The 25,136-nt window shown below is 37.8% G+C and overlaps 1 protein-coding gene and 1 long non-coding RNA gene across 3 annotated transcripts in view; both read right to left on the reverse strand.

Moving 5' to 3' along the window:
* RAD51B (RAD51 paralog B) overlaps positions 1-25,136 on the reverse strand; it is a 572,091-nt gene that overhangs the window by 272,615 nt on the left and 274,340 nt on the right. The gene's annotated exons all lie outside the window — the stretch shown is intronic.
* On the reverse strand, positions 8,687-23,883 carry LOC125909418 (uncharacterized). Its single transcript, XR_007453684.1, has 3 exons — positions 21,487-23,883; positions 19,108-19,253; positions 8,687-13,324 (listed from the first exon to the last, which is right to left on the reverse strand). It is a non-coding gene; the product is annotated as an uncharacterized LOC125909418 (long non-coding RNA).

Genomic DNA, 25,136 nt, shown 5'->3' on the forward strand with positions numbered 1-25,136 from the left:
GTGTGCTCAGCACCTGGTCATCTGTTCATCTCAGAGTGCTCAATGATCAATAGACAAGACAGGGTAAAAGGTCAGAAGGTTTGAACCTCTTAGCTGGAGAAAAAAATTCTTTTAACCCTTGAAAGACTTTCTTAAAGTAAAGTTATTTATATATGTTGCCAGAGCTTCATCTGGCTTGTTTTTTAAGCTTAATTGCTTTTTATTTCCATTTCTTCATTCTTTTCTCTCCTCTTCCTCCCCTTTCTCCCCTTCCCACTTCTTCCTCCTCCTCCTTTATTCTCTTTCTCTCTCTCTCTCTCTCTCACATCAATCTAGAAGTTTTTGGAGAAGTTTTAGCGATAATGGATAATGTTTCCAAAATGGAAACATTTTTATATATTTTCTCCTTATGAATGGAATTGAGTTCTATCCTAGTGAGAGGAAAGATAAGTGTGATCACACTCAAGTGTGATTGAGTGTGTGTTTTTAAGGAAAAGTCCATTAAGAAAACCTAGTTAAACTTGAAAATGGATTTTGGTACATGAGAATCAGTAAAGCACACATAATTAGATCATTCTGGTACTGGCCAGCAAAAGGATCGTTCTAAAACAAAACAAAACAAAACAAAACAAAACAAAACAAAACAAAAAAACAACTAACAACAAAACACCTTGGTGCTTTTATGTGCATGTGTGTACACATGCACACACACACACACACACACACACACACACACACACTTGCAGAGGCACCTCCTGGTAGGCTGATTGTCTTTCTGGCACCCAGGAAAAGGCAGTACTTCTAAAAGTTCCCAGGAGAGATATCACTAAGTATATTTGTGTACAGAATTGCATGCTGTTTGCCCTGGGGAGTAGGTGTGGCAATGTACACTCAGTAGTATTCTGGAGTTTGGAAGGAAAACCTTTCCCAGAAACATGTCTTAATCCTCAATGTTATCTTTCTTGGCTTATTCTGGGAGTTATACTTTGGGACAAAAGCTTCTTTGCTCCTTTTGTGACGTGTCCCGTTTGCGGATGGCACACTTGATGACAATATTATGAACAAAGTGATTTAGAACAGATCTCTAGTAAAAAACAGAACTCAATCTTGGCATAGTGCAGTTGATTAATATGCTCTGGGCCCACAAAATACATACTCTTGCTGCTAACTGAAACAATCCAGAAGCCTTCTCTGGGAGTTAGCTAGGTGATATTGTTCCATTACTCTACCCTCTTTTGGCACTGCTATAACTATTTCAAGATTGGTTACCATTTAATTCCCAGAATCAGGATATTCATGGTCCAAAGTTTACCTTTTTTTGCATTTAAAATGAATGTGCTCAGAAGTCTTCAACATGAAATATTAACACTAGAAATTCATGCAATGCTCATCCTCTCTGGAGACCAAAGGGCTTTACTGATGCTATTGTGTTTTATTTTTTAATGCTTATTCTACCCCTAAGTGACAGACATCATGATCCTCATTTTCTTCATGGCAAAATCATCCAAGGATGATTGAGTTGCCTGAGGTGAAGTCAGTAGTGAAGCTCAAAAGTGAAATCTGAATTTCCTGATTCAACATTGCAGCACTAGATTTTATTATCTTATTTTTAGATATGATGAAGGATTTGAGAGCTAACTCTTTGAGATCAGCCTATCAATTAAGAATCCAGGCTTTGGAATTATGTGGACCTTGCTTTGAATACTAGTTTCACTATTTACTGTTGTGGATCCTGAATAAGTGACTTAAACTCTTGTGCTTCACTTTCTACCCAGCCATGCAAAGCCCCAGAAAAGTAGATAGGTGTGAGGTGGTATGTTTCCCAAGATGCATACCTAAGGGAGAAAATCGGCCTCCTCCTCAACTCCTAAAGATGTTTTAAGGATTAGATAATTGGCAAATCATCCCATACTCTGAGATCCCAGCTAATAGAACACAGTACCCAAACTGAGTCTGGGCTCAGTGAGAGGACCCAGCCTATCAGAACACACACCTGGAGATTTTGTAATGCTTGCTGTAGGTAGGCTGCTGTATCAGTTACCATGATACAAGAGCAAGGAGGAAGGGGGTAGGGGGACAGGAAATACTTGGATGACAGATATTGCAAATTATTTGCAACTATTCTAAAAAATGAACATGTAATTAAGAAATGTGAAGCCATTGTCTTGAAACTATCCAATTTTACAAAGAAGTGGAGGTCCAGAGAGTTTCATTCAATAGAATTCACACAATAAGGTAGTAGAAAGATTCGAATCCAGATCAGACTGACCCATACATTTTCTACCAATACTCTGAATTTACTAGGAGATGATAATCCAATGTGTAAATGTTAACTGAGACTTTATCTCAGCCACTTGGAATTTAAACAGACACCATAATTCCAAAACTTGAATTTGGTTTGAGAACCATAGAAAAACCCTGGTGCTTCTGGTGAGGCATTGCACAGTTAATCACATCCCAGCACTGATTTAGACAGAAAAGAATCACAGACTGAGTCAGTAGTAGTTCACCTTATACAACCCCAAATAGGTGTTTCTTAGTCGACATAGAGACCATCTCCTGTCAGCTATGTTTGTGAAGTATGATGAGCTCATCCCAAACACAGGTGGGAGGGCCATAGGCAAGTGCACCTACCAAGTCTTTATAAGCCATACCTACAATGAATAAAGTGGAAATAATCAGCCTGACGCATTTAATACTTAAATTACCCTGCATTACTGATGAAACTCACCTACTGCGCCTCTCTGGTATGCTTTATTTCTATTTAAACACACCAAGTATCTTTAAGTTCAGCAAATGTACCCTGCTTCTTTCCTTCCTCACTGACATCAAAAAGATGGAAAAAGCAATCTGAAGTTGCAAATTTCCATTGAGAAAAAAAAAGTAACCATGGGGAAGAAACAAATGGAATGACAAAATGTGCTGTATCAGTATAAACAAAGATCATGTATGCCAACTCTATCAATATCACTTTATTTAACTTTTAATCTTTCAGGGAAATCCTGAATACAAGAATTCAGAGTATAGCTAGAAAAAGGAGAACATTCTGTTTCTTTCTCGTGAGTAAATATTATTAATATTTACACTAACCAAATACCATTATTTGCAAGGAGCATTAAAATAAAAACCAAGATGTGGAACACCACTGAGCTCACCATTTATTGCATTACATTTTCTTGTGTTATGCAGGAATAATCAACATGAGGTTTCAATTAACTCATTCAAATCATTGCAAGTTTAAATAGGTGGGTCAGCATAGATTTGTAGGTCTCATTGAGAAGATGACATTTAAGCGAAGACTTGAAGGGAGTGAGGAAGTTAGTTATGTGTATATCAGGGAGAGGAGCATTTTAGTCCAACCCAATGCCCCTGGTCTTGGCCCCCTGGATAGTCTTGCCACATGCTCTTGGCTTTACTCCAGCATTGTTCTGTATTCTCAGTGTATCCTGCCCTATGTCCATATGCTTTATTTTAAAACAGCTTTCATTAAAGGGTTCAAAACACTAAGTCTAAGCTGCTCTTGTCTTAGCCTGGGGTCACTGAGGCCCATCAAGATTATATCCTCGTCTTAGTCAAACTGATGTTCTCTTTCTCTGTTCTTTATTCCTTGACTACCCTGGACTCTAAAATCTACACGCAGAACTTACTAGTGCCTCCATCAGTGTCTAAACATGCAAAGTAAAAACTAGTGTTATGTGCAGAGAGTAAGAACATACAGCAACATATGCTAGGGTCATCAGAATGATAAGGGGAAGAGGCACCTGGGTGGCTGAGTAGGTTAAGCACCCGACTTCAGCTCAGGTCATGATCTCACAGTTTGTGAGTTCAAGCCCTGCATCAGGCTCTGTGCTGACAGCTCAGAGCCTGCAGCCTACTTCAAATTCTGTGTCTCCTTCTTTCTCTGTCCCTCACTCTCTCTCAAAAATAAATAAACATCAAAAAAAGAATGACAAGGGGAAGGGAGTATGAATTAATAGGAAGCTGCTAATCACTGATATAGTCAATGCTATACTGAAAATATCATGATGAAATAACCTAAGACTTGGGCTAGTCAGTGCCATAATTACAAAGATGGCCTAAAGAGTAAGTTGCTAGTGGCTGAGGTTTCAGTGGCTAGAACTTTTCCCTTCATGGACCAATATGTGGCCACAGATGTCAATATAATGACTTATGTAGGAGTATTTTGTGTATCTTACCCATCTTAAGACTTCACTCTTTCAATGCTAAGCATTCTTCCTTGAGTAAATATTTATCTATGAAGTCTAGTGGTTACAGCCCAAGGAAAGAAGCCAAGAAACATGGATGTTACCCCATACTCTGCCTCTGCTTTTCAATATGACCATGCAAAAGTCATTTCTTTTCTAAGTTCCCACTACTGAGAAACTGAAACAGTCGATGCCCCAGCACCAAGTCCTAGAGACCTTTATACAAAATCACTCATATTCCATGGGATTCATATTTCACAGAAGGTGGCCAGACCCTGGAATCTAAATCAATGAGTAATCACTCTATTCCTGTCGCCTCTAAGATCCTGATGAGGACTTCCTGTTCACAGAAGAAAAATCTGTAGCCCAAAGGTGATCTCCTGGTTAGGTCTCACTGAACCTACTGACTGCTGTGTTTCTGAGGTTAGGTTTCTCCAGCTCTTTCCAGAGAATATAATACTGATAAGTCTGAGCTAGGCTTCAGTGGCAACAGATCAAACACAAAAATTTATTAACTACAAATGACTCAAGTCAGTCCTACCTGGATTTATAAATAAAAAACAAAAATATGCCTCAATGAGTTAGACACCGAACTAAGTATATAAGAGTGTACACCCATTTGAATTCTGCCACTGACTTGTTGTGGAGCTTTTGGCAAGTCAAAACTTCCCTAAGTTCAACAGCCTCATTTGTTTAAAAAAAAAAAAAAAAAAAAAAGAAAAAAAAATTAATGATATTTTACTAACTAGGTTTTCACAAGCAATAAACTTTAAAAATGCCTTTGAAACATGCAAATGCCTGGAGCTGTATAATCAGTCACGTCATCGTCAGAATAAAACAAAGGCCCAACTCCCTGTGATCCAGGTGTCCCTACACTCAATAATAAGAGACCTTGGAGACTTGGCTCAGAAGTGAGTAAACAGACTACATACAGGAAGGGCAAGCTACTGGGAAAGGAGGCCAATGCAGGTTAATGATTCACAGGATTAAGTGTCTTATTTCTCTTTCATAACATAGGCTTGACTAGCATACCCAGCCAAGCACAAAAAGCCATCAGTGGTTAAAAGGAAATAATTGAATGGGAAAGGAACCATGGTTCAGGTCACATAATTTTAATTCTGTTAAGTTCTTCCTCTAAGGGTCTTTCTTCGCTTGAAATTTGGAAGATACCAGTTCAACTTGGATACATGGAGATTAAATTATTTTTCTTAACCTATGCAACCACTTATATACTGTAAAACTGAGCCTGGAAGCTTATGAATTCTTGTGGAATAGTTTGGCAGGGGTTCTCACTCTTGTTCTTAGCTTCTCGCTATGTGACTTAGAAAAGTCTCTAAATCTAGCTAAACTTCTTTTTCTCCAAGTTAGAAAACAGAAATTATGAAGTGGGCTTTGGCTAATGAAAAAAGACCATTAGTGCCTGGCTCTCCTTTCCTTAAGTAATATGTTTGTACTTTGCAATATGATCAGGTCAAGTCAGTAAGGACCACACAAATGTACATGTAATAGGTTAAGAATGCAATGATTGGAAAATATACAGGATCCACATCCTCTTCTCTACAACAGATGAAGCACTTCCTTACACCTTCCAAATGAGAACTGGACAGTATTAAGGAGAAGGGAAGGTATAAAGTAAAATTGGGGGAGATACTGTTCAACCGAAGACCAAACAGAATACAACATTAAGAAGTACATTAAAATTGGAGCTAAGATACAGAGGTGTTAAAGTTCTAAATATTTTCATCAGCCTCAAATAAGAATATAAAATATGATGGACCAGATGAAAGGTAATCACTGTCTAAAACTACATTTAATTTTTTTCTGTCAAAAAAAATAAAGGGGTGCCTGGGTGGCTCAGTTGGCCAAGCCTCTGACTCTTGATTTCAGCTCAGGTCATGATGTTACAGTTTGTGGTATCGAGCCCCACACTGGGCTCTGTGCCGACAGCATGGAGCCTGCTTGGAATTCTCATATTCCCTCCCTCCCCCCCTCAAAATAAATAAATAAACATTTAAAAATAATATTAATAAATATTTCTAGTGAAAAGACTGCAGCCTTTAATCCTTTCCTCCAGAGAAGATGCTTCAAGAAAAAGAGAACTTCTTATATAATAAATGCACGAACTCAGTCAGGCTGAGACCCTGTCCACGTGTTCACACAGAAGAGTGGGAGACTGCTCCACTTGCTGGGCTGCTGAGGTGGGGCTAATCTGCATTTTGACCTCAAAATTCCCCCTGAGAAGGTGGGTCTTGCCCTTTTAGTGACTCCTGGTGAAAATTTACTTTGCTCCACCCAAAGGCTAAATAAAACCAAGACACAAAGCTTTTATTTTCGGAAACTTTGGTCTAAAACTCAATGAAGGCATTACTCTCTGCATGTTTCTTTCCCTTAACATAAAACTTTTATGCTCAGAAATGACAATAAAAGGTCTCACAGCCTTTCTAAAATGCAACTTGCTATTCACAATTGTGAAAAATAGACACAAGCTAAAATGTCCAACACTAGAAGAATGGCTATGGAAATTATGTGATAATCATGAGGTAAGTTATTATGCTGCCATTAGAACTGTGTTTACAAAAATGTTCTTAATGGGATGAGAAAATGTTCATGATAAAAAGGTAAATGAAAAACACTATATAGAAACTGTACACAAAGTATGAGCCAAACTATGAAACATTTTAGATTTACGTAAAGTGAGACTAGAAGGAAATACAGGAAATATAACAAAATGCCATTAATTAGTAGACATTTCAGGATTGAGTTTTAGATGATTAACTTTTTGTATAACAGCTTTCTTGAGATATAGTTCACATACCATCCAAATTCACCCATTAAAAAATTTCAGTGGTTCTTAATCTATCCACTGAGTTGTATGACCATTACACCACAGTCAATTTTAGAACATTTTTATCACTTCCAAAAAAAATCCTGTACCCTTTAGCTTCTACCCACAAGTCCCCCATTCCCACCCCTAAGCAAACACTAATCTAATTTCTGTCTCTATAGATTTCCCTGCTCTGGACATTTTATATGAATGAATCATACAATGTGTGGTCTTTTGTGAATGGCTTCTTTCACTTAGCACAATGTTTTCAAGATTCATCTACATTGTAACATGTGTCAGTACTTCATTGCTTTTTATTGTCAAATAATATTCCATTGTATGGACATGCCACATTTTATTTATTCATTCATTCATTGATGAATATTTGTTTCTACTTTTGGATATTATGAATAATGCTATGAACATTCGTGTAACAACCTATTTTCAGTTATCTTAAGCATATAGCCAGGAGCAGCTGGGTGATTTTTAAAACATTGCTGGGCTCCCAAATTTTCCACAAGCCATATATAATACTTTTATTATTTAAGAAAAAAAGTAACATAAAAAGATATCCTTTTGATTTTACTTCTCTTGTGTGCCAGTGCTTTCCCTGCCCAATCTCTTATTCTCTCCTAAACCAAAGCCAGACGTTTTGTAGTTAATTAACTAAAATGTTTTTAATGAATACTTGCTCTGAATTGGACCTTATACTAGGCAAATTAGAGGATATGAAATAGGAAATGAGGGTTTTGCTTTCAAGAAAGAGATGCTGCTTAACTCTAGAGAAAATGCTTGGGAGGGAAAACCACCAACATTAACCTAGCCATTAGGAGGAAACTAGCATATTCAAGTGGGGTGGGTTCCATGCACTGGAGAGTGAACCATTCCGTTACTCAACATAAAACCAAAGAGTTCTCTCATATGCCTATGCTCTCACAAGAAGTCAGAAAACTGAACTTCATAAGCATTACAACCTTCTGTAAGAAAGTCATGTTCCTAATGAAGATCCCATTGCTGGGGGATGGTTATAAGGTTCTTTCTAACATAGTGACAGGCCCATAGACTAGTTTGATCTGTTATTTTCTTTGTGCATGCACACATACATGCAAACAAAACTTGTTTCCATTTAAGGCTGTGTTGTCAAGGCAGTATAAGCAAGTGGGAAAATGGTGACATTTCTGGAAGGTGAGTGAGGAGTCCATTGAGGACCTCTGGTTCAAAATGAACCTTTCAGGTCAATGCATACATCATGACTAACTTGCAAGAACAACCCGCCTTCCTATGAATGTGTACTGCTAACTGCCTCTCAGACCACCTGGGCCAAGGACAATTCAAGCCATGAGGGACTCAGCAATGTCCACAGACACAGTTGTTTGTGATACAAGAAATCACATGGAGGAGGGAAATTAACTTTTTAAAATGTAACTTACTATTTAAGCTATATTTAAAAGTTCTGAAGACAGGCGCCTGGGTGGCTCAATCGGTTAAGCGTCCGACTTCAGCTCAGGTCACGATCTCGCGGTCCGTGAGTTCGAGCCCCGTGTCGTGCTCTGGGCTGATGGCTCAGAGCCTGGAGCCTGCTTCCGATTCTGTGTCTCCCTCTCTCTCTGCCCCTCCCCCGTTCATGCTGTGTCTCTCTCTGTCTCAAAAATAAATAAACGTTAAAAAAAAATTTTTTTTAAATAAATAAAAGTTCTGAAGAATAATATAATACTCATATGCTCAACTTATGATATAAAACATCAGTGAGGTATATTGTAAGGAACAGATGAATGGAAAAATCAAATTATGCAAAGTTAGCGATCAATAATAGAATTAAAAGGTTATAACCATCAGCAAGAGGTCTAAGACTAGGATAAAATGCTTTGCTTTGGGAGCAGAAAATTTGAATCAGGCACTACACAACAACAAAAAATAAATAAAACGAGGCTGCTTTAGGATAATGTAACTTGTCCCAAATAGGACTCTTGCCTGGGCACTCCCTTGCCCTCCTACACTGCAGTCTCCTTTGAAACCATGCTTCTCCCGGGATACCAGATGAATCATTTGTTAGAAAAATGGAGAAAACAGCCTCAGTTTAAAAAGAAGAGAGACTGAGATTCATTGAGGTTCCTATGCATGCTGAAGTCTTTAGGGAACAGGGCCTACATAGACTGCTGTTTTAGTGATTGGGAAAACAACAACAGCTAGAATAATCCACCCCCACGCAGTGCAAACTGAGAGAGTGCTGGGAGTGAAATGCTTTAGTGGAGGTATCCCCACATCCCAGCACTGGAATAAAAGCAGGTTTTAAAGGGCAAGTCTGAAATGTACTCACTGCACATGACCTGCCTTGCTAAGCCTGGTTCTTGTCATGGCTATTATGCCCTCAATTTCATGAACATCGTGTTCACTTGGAAAGAAAAAAAAAAAAAACTTGTTTTAGTAGTAATTGCACATCAATACGAGAGTCCTATTATTTCTATTAAGTTAATTAACCTATTTTTGAAAAGTATACAAAATAGGTCACTTAAGTGGGTGTGACCTTACCTAGTGAACTATGCTTTTAAACTGTCTCCAACTATTAAGATTTATAGATGCCTTTATCAACATCTTAGTTTGAAAAGGCTGGCTGAGGGAAAGGCATGCAGCACCAGGCAAAAACAGCTTTGGTCCCTATCAATCAGCCTATTAGAACTTAATGATATTTAGATGATGTGATTAGATTTTCGAATTGAATGCTGCTTAATCTAAATTCCAGAGTGCTTGTGTAATCATGCCGTATTTTTAAGGCTTGGGCAAACAGTCTGAGGGAGAGAACTTGTATCTGAGGCCTATAAAAAAGAACGTTCTTCCTAGGCTGCTCAGAAAGAAAACCGTCTTACTATAGTACACATACGTGGGCAAAACATGTTTCTAAATTATCACTACCATCATCATCAAAAGCATAAAAGGCCTTTGCAGAACGGAGCAAGGTACTAGGCAACAAACATTTCATCTCTCGTTTTGCTCCCGATTAAATGGCATAAAAATCCTAGGAGTCCATTTCTATGACATTTAGTAAAACTGCATTTACAAAGTTTTAAGGTCCTTTCAAGCCTCTTCTCATCTGAGGGTCTCTGGCTCCATGGCCATGCGGCCCACCTGCAGGAGTGCTGTAACTGATAACATCTAGAAGACGGGAGACGTCTGTGAGCTCTCACATTAGAACAAGACGGTTTCACTATCAGAAAGGTGCAGATCACAAAAAAGAACATCAAGCCTCCCAAGCATGATAACCCTCTGAGGATCTGTAAGCTCCAGCATTATGCATATGAAATACTTTGGGTGTGGAGACCCCAACAGAAACACAGTCAATTGTGTCAAAATCACAGAGAAGCATCCCAACTCAATTCATGCGTGACCCCCTGCTAGTCATCTACCATGCACTCAGAAGCTGTCTTCATAATTTAATGAACTAGTATGAGGAAGCTGGCTCCTTGGCACCTCCAGAAAAAAGTCTAGGCTTCTTAGTATTCTCTTTGAAGCTGCAGTCTCTGTTACCACCTTTATTTTGCTCCTAACTCAGTTCTTCATGTGTGCTTCACTCTAGGTAAGGTGAATTATTGGTTATTTCCCATTCACTCTGGTTTGCCTCCAACTTCATGTCTTTGGTTGTATTATTCTTGCACAGAAAGGTTTCCTCACCCTCCCCACTGTTTGAATCTTACCCACACTCTTAGTTTGGTTGTGTGTCCTGCACATGCTTCAGAGGGTTTATTCTCTGGAGAAGTGTACCTAAACAGATTCTGGACTCAAAGAAAAAAAGCGGAGGTGGGAATGTACTGAACCAAACTGAACCAAACTGGGAGGTTAATAAAAGTCTATGTATGGGGAGAGCAAGATCCCCATCTATTGCCTCTTTCCTTCCCTCAGCCCCCTAAACTCTGATGACCATCTGTTTCACCCCCAAAAAGAAAATTGGAAGGTTCCTCTCTACACATAGAGATGAGCTATAAAGAAAAGATATACAGATGAGGGTATGTGGAGCTCCACCTACAAAATACTGGGATCCGTGCCCACAACCCTCTAATGGAGACACCAATCAACATAACTGCCCATATACCTAGAATTACCAGTGTGTTTGTGTGTGTGTGTGTGTGTGTGTGTGTGTGCGCATGTGCTTGCACCTCTTGTTCTCCAATATGAATGGATTGCCAAAGATCAGCAGACTTTTAAAGAAAGCCTCCCACATGAAAGACAAAGAACAGATCTTAACCCCACCAGTGTTACCTGTATCATAAAAATAGCTTGTGTTTCCCAATGAAACGATTATATTAAAGATTTTTAAAGAACTCTTATGGGGATATCAAGTATATGATTCTAATATTCAGCATCTTGTACTTTGATAAGATCTAGATGATTATCAATATAATGATGATAGAAACTTTCTACACACCTTTTATTAAGGTTAAGTTAAAATGTAGTTTTTGCCAGATGAATACAGGGGAAGGGGGAAAAAAAGAGAGGGAAGGAAAACATAAGAGACTCTTAACCATAGAGAACAAACTGAGGGTTAATGGAGGGAGGTGGGCTAAATGGGTGATGGGTATTAAGGAAGGCACTTGTGTTGAGCACAAGGTTTTATATGTGACAAATCACTAAATTCTATCCTGAAACCAATATTACACTACATGTTAACCAACTAGAATTCAAATAAAAATTTGAAGAACAAAATGTAGTTTTCACGAAGAAGTGGTGAATGAAGAAATATGAATTTTGTACATTTATATTAAGATAGTGTCCATCCTAGGCCCATTGTCACATCTCACCAAAGTCTAACTTCCCTAGGCTTGCCCCAGCCTCCAAAACTATGCTCCATCTTCTCTCTGTAATCGGTTTCTCTTTTCCAATATAGAATTTACAACTCTCATTTCCTCAGAATTCTCCTCTTGGTGAGTGGCATGGAGCAAGTGATCTGTGTGACTAATATACACTAAGGTATTTAACTGCTAATACATTTGTGTCTCCTTCTAAGGTAAGAGCCTGAGGAAAAGAGGATGCTGGAATCAATGAACCTAGGCTCAAGCCCTAGCTCCACCATGTCAATGGAATGACCTTAGATTGGTAAATTGCCTTGAAGTTGTATTTCTTTATCTCTAAAGCATATATGATAAAAATCTTCATAAGATTGTTTTCAAAATTAAATAAGATAACATTTGTTCATGGAAGTACTTTGTAACTATAAAGTTATAAGAGGGAAAGAAATATAAATGGAATATCAGAACCTTAACAAATGAGTCTTCATGGTGAAATTTCAGACTATCCATAAAATCTTTGGGTAGGTGGAGGGGCTACAAGGACATTCTTGTTGCCCCCTCAATCATATGAATAGTAAATAAAAACCTAGTACACCTATCAAATCTTAATCTGGGTACTTCAAAAAAATTTTTTTCAATGTTTATTTTTGAGAGAGAGACAGAGTGTGAGCAGGAGAGGGACAGAGAGAGAGGGAGACACAGAATCCGAAGCAGGCTCCAGGCTCTGAGCTGTCAGCACAGAGCCCGACAAAGGACTCGAACCCACAAACAGTGAGCTCATGACCTGAGCCAAAGTCGGATGCTTAAACAACTAAGCCACCCTGGTGCCCCCTTAATCTGGGTACTTTTTAAGGCCATTTCCATTCAATACTGAAAAGGGAGTGGGATTTGAACAGGTAGATATGGTCATAAGGTTTACTTCATCCATCCATTCAATCTATCAACTGAGTCCTACCTCTGGGAAGAGTGTAGAGTGTTCAACAATGTGGATGTTTAGGAACCCATAAACTGTCAATGTGGCTGGGGCATAGGTTACAAGAGGATTCGAAGCCAGAAACAAGGCAAAGATCACTAAGACCTCAATAATCAATATAAGTTTAGATCTTGTCCTGTAGGACACAAGAAACCACTAACCTTTTTTAAGTGACAAAGTAACACTTTATGATTTGCATTTGGGGAAGGTTAATCTGGAAATGGTATGAGAATAGACAGCAATCGGATAAATCTAGTTGCAGGAAGACAATTGCAGCCAACCAGTGACAGACAGCAAGAGTTCAATTAAGGTAGTAACAGGGCGATGGAGAGAAAGGGCATAAAATACTGAGAGCCAAATCCATAGACTTTGAGGGGAAGGGATGAGAGTTTTGTGGCTTGAGAGAAGGGTGCTTCCATTCACAGAGTGAGGAAATTCAGGAACATTATATTAACTTAAGTTTTGTAGGTATTGAGTAGAAATTATCATAGGCCATCCAGATAGAGAGGTTGTATACTTACTGAAATATATGGGTGTAGAACTTTTTCTTATTCAGGAAAAAGATCTACGGAAGAAATACAGATTTGAGAATCATTAACAGATTGGGGCTAACTGGAATTACGAATTCGGCAACACTTTCTAAACACTTTCTTTGCTGCTACTTTACTTAGCCTGTGCCACCAGATAAGTATTCCCAGATCATTTAAAACCAAGGACACGTTGAAGACGTGACTTAGTTTATAGCTAAAAATATAATATTTAATTGAAGTGTTGGTACAGATAACAAAACAATTTCTAAAAGTCATGCCATGGATTTTACTATGCTCAGGGTCTAATTAAAAGAGAAAAAAAAACATTAAATATGGCAAATGATTGTTATATGCAAGACTAGTAAATATTAACACAGAAAAATTTTACTCCAAAGGCTTACTCTTCTGAACTGGATAAATATTTTCTACCCCTTGGTTATAGCACTTTTTATCCATTTAGGCTATAAGAACTTTATACTTTCTCTCCTCAGTTTTAACAACTTGCCTGTCAGGTAGGGAAATGGACTAAGACTTGTATCTTCATGGCATGGCTGGAGAAACTAAAACCAAAAGAGTAGAAGCAATGTGCCTGTGCTCTCCCAGCAGGTCATTAAAGTGAAGCTGGAAACTGAATACAGATATCCAGACTCTTGGTCTTCACTCAACACTGTCACCATCATCGGTCACCTTTAGGATGGTACTGCCAGGAACCTGGCACTATATTCATGGCACATGCCAGCCATTCTCATAGAATAAGATATTAATGCAAAGATCATTGGAGGGGCAGGGCTGGAGGTGCGGGGTGGGAATTTTCTCTAAGGCCTTTCAGCTATTTCTTTTATGTACCATCTTTACCAAATTAAGTGGATTACTACACATGATGCAAAACTAAAAAGAATTTTATAAGGTACTTGCAACTTCAAGTATAATGCCAATGCAAAAGATACTCTATCTTGGTAAAGAGAGTTGTTTTGATCATTACTAAAAAAAGAAAGTTTAATGAGGTGGACAAGATGATACTGAGAGCTGGCATGAGACTTGGAGCCCTATATCATACCACCTGGTCATCGTGCACATCTAGTTGAGCCTTGGTATAACTGGAAGTTACTTTGAGATAATAGTGTCTTTCTGGCTAGTGTGAAATAACTGATCCGTTTCATGCCACTTCTGGCAAGTCAAGAATCTACATCACAAAATAAATAGTACTTGTGACCTTAATAGGACTCTCTGCCCAAGGGAAAAAATCTGGATGAATAAAGTCTGAATTTCCACCTAACTACTCCTCTCTCCACTGTAAAAGCTGACCCTTTTCTCACTGCTCCATCCAAATCAATAACCTCTGAATGGCTGTTATCTCTGTCTGGCAAGGCTTGCACGCCACTGTGCAGTCTTACTTTCCTTCCGAGATGAATCACAGAGGTTTCCAGGTTTATATACAATGTTAACTGGTGCAAAGTTCCCAATGTGTTATTAATGGGACAAAAGAAATTTCATTTTAGAGTGATTTTCAAATCTCCCTACAGAAGGACATCTGAAAGTACTTAAGAAACACACTGTATTCCTAGTGGTTGAGAGGGAGGAAAAAAAACCCTCTGTCTTGCTCCATAAAGGTTATTGAAAATACCATGCGATTAATGCTATTTATATGGCGTTGAGCTAAACTCGAAAGGTAACACTTAACCACTCTGTTTACCAAGTTAATCTACCAGATTTGTTTACTTTGTCTGATTTACGAAGACAAATACGTTGAGTGTCTGAAATGTTTTATCTGGCCCTGGGAAAGGAAAACTGAAGGAGTGTTGTGCTTTTATTAATAGATAAGTGCAAACAGGCCCTATCCTATCAAATGAACAGCTAGGACCTTTGGCCACTGTTTACTGAAAATAAAATTAGCCTTGGCTGGCAGGTACTTATCAGATCTGAGAATAATTAACTACTCACATCTGGTACATGTTACTGAAAATGCTAGTGGGAGCCATTAACTTTGGTAAGGGTTATTTTTCCTGAACAGCTAACATCCCCCTAACATTCCATCGGAATGCACTCTTTCTTCCCAAACACACTCATGGCAGCACCAAAAGCAGTTCCACAAGCTGTTTCTCCATTTCAACCCAACAGAAAAACAGTTCTAGAAATCCAAAAGAAATTACTGTGACACGGCTGGTTCCCACCACACTCCACAATGCTCCCCAATGGGAGCACCTGTCCCAGAAAGCACTGGGAGCTTTGCAAACAAACAAGGGTCATTTAAGTTAATCAATAATAACAGTTTGCACTTCAAGTTTTTTTTTTCCCCTCAAAGAGCTTCAAGGAACATCACCAAGACAGAATAAAATGAGTACAGTTTTCACAATTCAAAAGGAGAGCCTAGGAAACAACATCCCCCATTACCAGTCAGTTGAAAAGGTGGTAATCAAATGCAGGTACATTGTGCCTAGTTCATTTCTTTTCTATTCTAACAATTTCTTTACTAGGTAATAATTTTCATGATTTTATTAAAGGAAAGGAAATGCTCCAAGGCATTCATATCAATAAGCAATGCAAAATAAATCATTTTATATTTATGTCACGGGAGCTAAGACACAGGAAACTCAAGGGCTCTGCAATTAGCTTGCTGTGAAATTCTAAACAGGTCAAATGACTTGTTTAGTCAAGTGACTTCTCATCTCTCTGCTCTATAAAACAGAGAATACCAACTTACATAACAAAGCTATGGGGAGGAGTAAACTTCAGATAGCACCAGGAAAATGCTCATAAATAGAAAAGAAATTCCAAATCTCTAAGAACATTTCTTCTCAAGAAAAATAGTAGGCCTGCATAATAATAAATTATAACACTTTACCCAGCACCATTTATCAAAGTATTTTTCTGACATTTTTTTGCAGACAAATATTATTGCCTATCTTAATGTGACAAAAGGCTTTGCATTTTAGTGATTAAGACCTTGGGTGGTTTGAAGATCAGAAGCTGCCTGCCTTATTTCCTAGGAAACTACAAACTAGTTTATTAACAACGAATAGATGGCCTCCAAGTACATACATACCTTACTAGAATATGTGTAGTGGGTAGACAACAGACACCTTAGGAGATGAGGTCATGAACTAAGAAACGGCTAAGTCTCAGGACAGGGAGCCAGTAAATAAAGTTTGGGAAACAGAAGGAAGTAGGAGTAACACATGAGGGAAAAAAGATAATACAGGGGAGGGAAGAGAGGCCCCAAGAGAGGGCAGAAGAACAGAAGAAATAGAAAACCAGTGCGTATTTCCTGGATTAGGCAGCTCGGTCAGGTGAGGGAGTGAAGCCAAGCCAGTGGGGACGGGCGTGAGCTGAAGGAACCTCAAGTGATTAAGAGAGATGATGGGAGGAGGGTTTTCCATGTGAGATATCAAAGCAAATAGGAATTATCTGGTTGAAATCAGAGAAAATGTTGTTGATCTGGGTTGGGTCTGATGAGGTTGAAAAGAACCTGAGAGAGGAATGGATTCCATGGATGTAGTCATGAGGTTTTTGGAACATAACACTGAAAAACTATTTGTGGAAAACTGGCAAAATCAGAAAATGCTAAACCCCCAATCTTCCAACTCCAATAATAAATTTGATTTTGATGAACTGCGGAAGATTTCTTATGTGAATGCAATGTGTAGGATCCCCCTAAACATTGGGTTATTCTACTGGAACACTGTCTGTGGTGAACTATAGAAACATAAGTTTCCTAGGATAATTCAGATTTGCACCATTCAGAACTCCCTTGTAGTCTCAGGGAAGTGGACAGTTCGATCCATTTTAATATCATTGAACATGAAGGTTGATTTCTCTGAAGTGTCACACCCCCAAACTAGCAGCTATAACACATTAAATGCACTCTTCTGCCTTCGTTATTCTTTTACAAAGCACTTGCTCATAGAAAGAAATTAAATCTCTTATTAAATTAAACCTCTTATTTAATCATTAAATTTCTTATTATCATCAGCAATTTAAAAAATGCTTTGCCTGAAAGTTCTAAAAATATGTCCCCTGGTATAGAATCTTCTATTTGAAATCTTTAAAAGGCTTCCAAGACAAACTTATATATTTGTTTTAAAAGTATTCAGTATTTGATTTAAAATATCCCTAGATCTACATTTTGAGGAAAATTTATATGGCTTTGGAATGAAAAAAATTATGCCTGTGAAGTTAGCTAAAGCCTGCATAAAACAGTTTTTTTAAAGGCACATATGTGCTATTTCAATTTACCCATTAAGTAAGAGAATGCAGTATTCTAAAATTGGCTGCTATGAAAATAAAGCAGTTTCCCTTAATTGAGAAGTTACTTAATTGTACCTAGATAGTTGAATTATTTCAGTCTTTCTCCTCATTACATCTTTCTTTCAAAAGTTATGTTAATAGTAATAGCCTAGAAATGAAAACTGTAAAGCATGTTCAAATTTCAGCTCTGTTGACATTCTAGACTGGGTAACTCTGTTGTGGGGGTTGGCTTGTGACTGCAGGATGGTCTCTACTCACAACACCCCTCAAACCACCCTGCACTGTTCTGACAACCAAAAATGTCTCCAGACTTTGTCAAATTTCTTCTGGCAGCAAAATCACACCCTGATGGAAAAGTGCTATAGAAAAATGGCAACCATCACAGTTTCCTGGAGAAACGTAAGGAGAAGGAGTGTGGTATTCCAGGGAGACAACAAGGTGTGGGGAAAAGAGGATAGAAATTAGAGTTAGGCAGATTTGGGTCAAAATTAGGACTTAATCACTCAGCTGTGTAGCCTTGTGGAAATTTAGTTAATTAAGCCTCAACTTCCTCATTTACAAAAATATTTTTTAAATGTTTATTTATTTTTGAGAGAGAGAGAGAGAGAGAATAAACGAGCACAAGCAATGGAGGGGCAGAGAAAGAGGGAGACACAGAATCCAAAGCAGGCTCCAAGCTGTCAGCACAGAGCCCAATGCGGGGTTCAAACCCACAGATGGTGGGATCATGCCCTGAGCCGAAGTCAGACACTCAACTGACTAAACCACCCAGGCGTCTCAAGCCTCAACTTCCTCATTAGTGAAATGCGAATAAGATCCTAATAGACATTTGTCTTTGCCATCCAGCATCCCTTTTGGGGGTAAGCCGTTAAGAAGTTCCCTCTTCCTGTAAGGGAAAGGGCTTTCCTGCTCTCAAACCACTGCTCTGAGATTGAGCATTGAACCAGACTTAGCCAATGAAATACCTGCATCCCCTGAGCTTTAATTAGTGGTTCAGGGATAGGCATGTGATCCATGCTGGGCCAATTATAACCAATTCTGAGGCTTTTGCTGGAGCAATGAGGAAAAACTTATTCCCTTTCTGAAGTTACTAAACTCATAGAGAGTAAGCCTGAGGCTTCTGTGTGTGGAAAAGCCAACTCTTCAGAGAAAAGACTGGAAAGATGTAGAGACCAAACCCTTATGAAATGTGTTAATATGTGAAGTCAGATCTACCCATTAGATTTTCATTGGTTGGCTGCAAATTCCCTTTTATTTTAACTTAAGTCAATATGAGTTCTGTTTTACCATCTGGAACCAAAATAGTCCTATCCAATAAGTTACCTATCTTAAACAGCTGTTGAGAAGACCAAGTAAAATAATGAACACAATAGGCCTATAAAGAGCTTCCTTCCCTGATTCTTAATTTATAGAAATCAAAACAAACATAATTACATAAGAGCTCAAAACACAATACAGAGAAGGATCAGAAAATTGAACCCATGACTTGGTTTTGAGCTCTTTTCAATAACCTAGGAGACATTCTAAGACAGCTTAAACTCATAGAGCCAAAAATTGCTATGTTTTAAGTTACCTTCAATCAAGTCAATGAATAGCACATGCAAATTCTGGTTTGTCTTCTTTGTTACCATCATTTTTAGGTGGCTAACAGAAAGGGCTTGCTTTCAGTATAAATGTTCCATAGCTTGATTTTTTTTTTCTTTTTTTATTGCCAGAAGGCTGAAAGAAGGGATTTATAGAGTTAGAGGGTTAAATAAAAATAGCAGGGCTGGGGCTAGGGTGAATCAAGTGAGGCACCAACCTCAGCTGCAAAATTTTAGAGGTTGGTAAAACCCAGTAATCAAGATAAAATAGTATTTTAATGCAATTTTTTAGAAATCAAAATTAATGCCAAAAACCCATAATGCAGAAAATACCAGAATTTTAGACAGGATCAGTATCACTGAATTTTCATCTTGCCTTAAGCTTCAATATGGTTCAGCATGGTGTTGCCAAGTAGAGTAAAATTTCTAAACTGTAAGAAGCAGAGACATTTCTGGTGTTCACAAATAACATCAAGGATCTAAACACATTTGAGAGGCAACCCAGCTGAGAACTCTGAATTGAAAGCTAAGAGACTCAAGTTCAAGTTCTAGTTCTGCCAATACTAAGGTATGTAACTGAGCAAGTTATCTGGCCTTTTCAAATCTTTAGTTCTTTCAAACATAAACTGAAAGGGCTATACCAGATGATCATTAAGATCTTTCTTAACTCTAAAGTTCTGTGATTACATTCTAAATTTGATTTCCTTGGATGCCTAAAAACAAATGATACCAAATATGTTGTATTTTGAATTCAGCATTTGTGTTATCTAGGAGCTTATGAAATGACAAGCGTTAACCATTCAAGTCTACCAGTGAAAGTAACCCAGGTTGAAGGTGATTTTGTTTGTTCAATATGAGTGCTTTCACATATTTCAAATGCTATTCGACTATAAGATCCTGCCTGCAATGGGGAGGTCAGCAGCTTTCTGTCATGAGTATAGGGTAGCATGGTTGATCTGTGTCTCTAAAAGTTGACATAATTCACAGGCCACCCACTGACAAGTCCACTGAAGCATAAAATAATCGAGTTAATAAGTGACTGCTTATAATTCCCAACAATTTCCAGAAATAGGAAAATTAAAATCTAAAATCGATGATGACAAAGAGGTGACAAATGTCTAGAACAGGCATAAGAAAAAAAAAATAATCTATTAATTCTTTTAAAATAGCATATTAAGTTAAAAGTTCCAAAAGCAGCGAGTGGTTTAGAAAGCACTGGAAATAGAATGTAAAAATTGAATATGAAAAACTACAATGTCAATGCTCACAGGTTCATACATATAAGATATTTTTCAATTTTTTTTTTCCTTTTTGCTGAACCTAAGAAATAAAGAATTCTCCATGCCTCAGAGACAGAGGGGCTCAGTAGCTTTTTAAAAGGCCTTTGTAAATAAAAACAGGTACTATTATCTTTTTTAAACTTTTTATTATGTAAGATTTGAAACATATACAAGGTATACAAGATAGTATAATGATCCCCCATATACTCATTAACTGCTTCAATAATTATCAACTCATGGCCAATGTTACTACATCTATAATCCCACTAATTTGCCCCAATTCTCATAAAGGGTTTTCACTTTAGGCCCAAAAGTAAACAAATCTTTCGGGGCTTTAATTTCCTTGTTTGTAAAATACAGGGAATTATAACAAATCTCCTTACCTACAAATAAGAGTTATGAGGGGCGCCTGGGTGGCTCAGTTGGTTGAGAGACCGACTTCAGCTCAGGTCATGATCTCGCAGTTTGTGAGTTCGAGCCCTGCATCAGGCTCTGTGCTGACTGCTCAGAGTCTGGAGCCTACTTCAGATTCTATGTCTTCCCCCTCTCTCTACCCCTCCCCTGCTCACGCTCTGTGTCTCTCAATAATAAATAAACGTTAAAAAAATTTTTTTAAATAAAAATTTTTAAAAAAGGGTTATGAAAAATAGCTAAACCTTTCAAGCCTCTTCTAACACTTACTGTGGTATCTGAACATAAGAAATAACAAGATAGCAAAATAAACTTTTATTTTTAAAAGTTTTTCTTTTAAGCAGTTCAAAGTGCTTTGGAGAATTTATCTTTCATTCTCCCAGCACCTCTATGTGGTGAATGGAAGTATTATTCACCTTTAGCAGATACAAAAATTAGAGAAAAAGGAAATGATTCAAGCCAGATCAAATGAAAAATTAATAGGGCAAAAATCCATATTTTCTGACTCCCCATGCTCTGTCATTACCATATGCCACTTCTATCATTATTATAACATATGTGAGTGAAAATGATTTTCTCTAAATAAAATGGACTTTCACTCTATTAAGGAGTTTGTACTTTTAAAAGCGCTCTATAATATGTAGGCATTCAAATATATTGACTGACTTTAAAGCTCACCTTGTAGATTCATACAAGAGCACAATCTTTATTTAGTTGGTTCGGCCTACCTAAAAAAGACAGCGAGAAGTAAAGGAAGGAAATTAAATACACCTGTGGTTCACTGGAATTGAACAATTATAGCTTGCCATTTCACAGGTTTGAAATTTAAACTATTTACTTGGCAGATGCAAAAATTACTTCAGTATTACACTGGAGAATTACACCGTTTGGGCCCAGTCCATAGTGCCACAGGCATGGATGATGCAATTTCTAACTCAGTTGCAGAATATTTTTATAGCACTTACCAAGTCATTATAACTTCATATATTTAAGACACTTTCCTTCCGATTCATACAATGGTTCCTGTTCATTGCATTTAGTCAAGGAGAGTTTAAATGGTGTGGGGGAAGGAGAAAAAGGGCCATGGAAAGAGTGTGGTGAGAATAGTCTCCATCAACTAGGTTTCCCTAAATGTTGCCTGTTATTCATTTCATGGGATACATCAGGGCAAAGCCTCTTTCCCTTTCTATGGCCTCAAAAATAATAAGCTGTGACCTGAGCAATGTCTTCTAGGACCATCACAGCAGAGAGTACAACTACCTACACATTTAAATGCATAGTTTAAAAGCTTATCTAAGGGGATTCTTCTAGAATTACTTTTCTCCAATTTTGAAAATAATAGGTGAGGCCATGACCTATCTAATACCTGGCTCCCTAAAGCCTTTTGACAAACCAAACAGAAACCAACCAACAATCAACCAAGAGGTGTAAACTATATTTTTAAACATAATAGTTTGTTATTGCTAGTATTATTGTTCGTATTCAGGATGTAAAGCTCGTGTGGATTGCTCCTTCTAAAGTAAGGCAGGAAACAGAATTAGGATACAGTAGAAAGAAGAGTGAACTGGCAGTTAAACAACCTAGGTTCTCTTCTGTCTGCATTAATGGGCTCTCTTGGGCAAGGCTGATATGCTTCAGGGCAACAGTTTTCTCGACTGCCAGATGAAATTAATGGTCCAAGTGGTTTTGAAAATTATTTTTAGTTCTAAAATTCTTAGACTACTTAATCCTTTACCTTTTATTGTATTACTCTATGTAATGTCCCCACGTTTCATAATGCCACTCCTTTCATATAACATGCTTAAGAATGTTGTGTATTGATTAGCTTATAGAAAAAGAGTTTAAATCTAAAGCAGAGGAAGAAAAAGAAGCACTCACGTTAAATGAGCTTTTAATAGCACTCTTTTATAAGTATAGGTTAAAAAAATAATATTTTCTAGTTCTTCTCTAAATCCCACCTAATCATGAGGGCCATTTTCATAGATTCAGAAATGGCAGTTTATAAAAGGATAACATACAGATGTCTAGCCTAGCCCCTGGCACATAATAGAAGCTAGATAAATATTTGGGTACTTCATACTCCCTCCTCCCCCAATTCCCACCTCCCCAACACCACCACCTCCACCTACCACAAATAAGTCCTTTATAAACTGCAACAACTTCTTTCAATCAGAGGTGCTATGGAGACAGGTTAAGGACTTAATTCTGAACAAGAGTTTATACTTTACTTAAAAGAGTTCAAAATCTTACCAGGAAAAAAAAAAGTATCAACGTTTCTGTTTTCAAACTGTCAAAAGCAGTCTTGGGTGACTTACTAATAAAAGGAAATTTGTTAATAAATGTAAATCATCATAATTCATTATAGCTCAACTATATTTTATATTTTCCCCAATACTTCCTGAATAAATGTCACCTGGTATGCAATGACCCTATTATAGTGAAATTAAATATGAATAAATATAGAACATATACCACTACTACTACTAATAATAACCCTAAGCCTTCTGGGCATACTGCATGTACTACTTAGCAGAGCAAGATACGCTATTGCAAGTTTCATAAATGCCAAGAGGAATGGTTTTTCTAACGTGCTTTCTTGACTTACAAGAGGGACCCACCTAAAGGCTGAAAATTAGATACAGGGGAGACCAGTCTTCCCCCACAAAGGGGCATAAAAAAACTAAGAATAGCAATATAATAGAAAAATATTCTGGAATTTTTAAACTTGAAATACAAAGCTTTTGTCTGTGGAGATGAACTCCTTCCATTCTCCAGGGCTCTGTCAACATCACCAACCTCAAACACTTGGCTCAAAAAAAAATGTGATGACGCAGGAAATTGTCTGGAAACAAACAAACAAACAAAAAGGCATTCTGTCTCCCTGGAACAGAGCTGCCCCGACACAGCAGGCAAGCAGCCAGCATGTCAGGGCTTCATTTTAAAGTCTGTTTTAATTGTTCCCTTCCAATTCAATAGTCCAAGCCCCTTTTCCAAGAAGTACAAGACAGAAAAAAAAAAAAAAGATCTTATAAGATATTATCTAGCTTTTACTTCACTCGCCCCTATTGAGGAAACTCTAAGTGCTAATTAACCACATAAACTGGGCAGATGAACTCCAGGTCTTTGTGTGTTGCTAGTCAAACTTAGAAGGGCCTCTATCTACTCTGAGGACTTAGTCAATTTGAAACTCACACTTCTACTAGATTCACAGTTGCATTCTACTAACTGCTGTTTTTCACTGAACTTTTCTACTTTTTAAACTATCTATAAAAGGAGAAAGCAGTTGCAACAACTACCTTATCACATTCCAGCTGGATTTTTGCAAGCATTTACTGACTTGGCTGACATTATAGGGGCTGTAAGAACAGGAAGGAGATAATCACATTTCTTTAACTTTCTGATATTTTTTCCCTGCTTCTTTTCTTGCCAAAGATCACTTGGGCTTCCCAGTGAAGCACAAAAAAAGAAAAAAAAAAAAAAAAAAAAAAGAAAAACAAGCAAAAACAAAAATATCACAACTATTTACTGGTATCAAGAAACTGGGGTCCCCGGGTGGTTCAGTCAGTTGAGTGTCCAACTTCAGCTCAGGTCATGATCTCACGGTTTGTGGGTTTGAGCTCCGTGTCAGGCTTTGTGCTGACAGCTCAGAGGCTGCTTTGGATTCTCTGTCTCCCTCTCTGCCCTTCCTGGCTTCCCTCTCTCTCTCTCCTCAAAAATGAATAAATATTTTAAAAAATGTTTAAAAAGAAATTAAAATACTGTGCAATGATACCAACTTGGTTCCCTTTGCACCATTTCCTTTTTACATAATAGATTCTATGAAACTTACAACTCTAGTGACTTTTGTACATCTTTTCCTTCCAGATTCAATAATCTACCCATCAATGTGGTCAATAATGTATGAGAGGAATTTCATTAGGGAGATATTTGTGAAGGATCTGAGTAGAAGGAAGAATAGATAAAGGGTAATTCTGAGATTAATTCTCCTTCCAAACTTTCAATTTATGATGAAACATCATGGATATTTCACTTAGAGACTCCCTGTTTTGCTATCGGTCATTGCTAAAACCACCTTTGAAAACTTAAAAGAAGCCCTTTTGTTTCTGACCAAGATGGAGTAAAAGGGACCAAATTTACCTTATCACCTAAAACAACCAAAAAGCTTTTTAAAAGACAAAACATATGAGACAAACTTTTTTTTAAAGACACTGAACATCAAGCACTAAAGGACAGTGATCCCTGAGAGATGGAAAACAAACAAGGAGAGCTCTCCACGGACTGCCCCAGTTTGCTGCCTCGAAAGAATTTCCAGGGCATGGTGCAGGGAG

This window comes from Panthera uncia (genome assembly GCF_023721935.1).
Source record: "Panthera uncia isolate 11264 chromosome B3 unlocalized genomic scaffold, Puncia_PCG_1.0 HiC_scaffold_1, whole genome shotgun sequence".
In the NCBI taxonomy this organism is placed as follows: domain Eukaryota; kingdom Metazoa; phylum Chordata; class Mammalia; order Carnivora; family Felidae; genus Panthera; species Panthera uncia.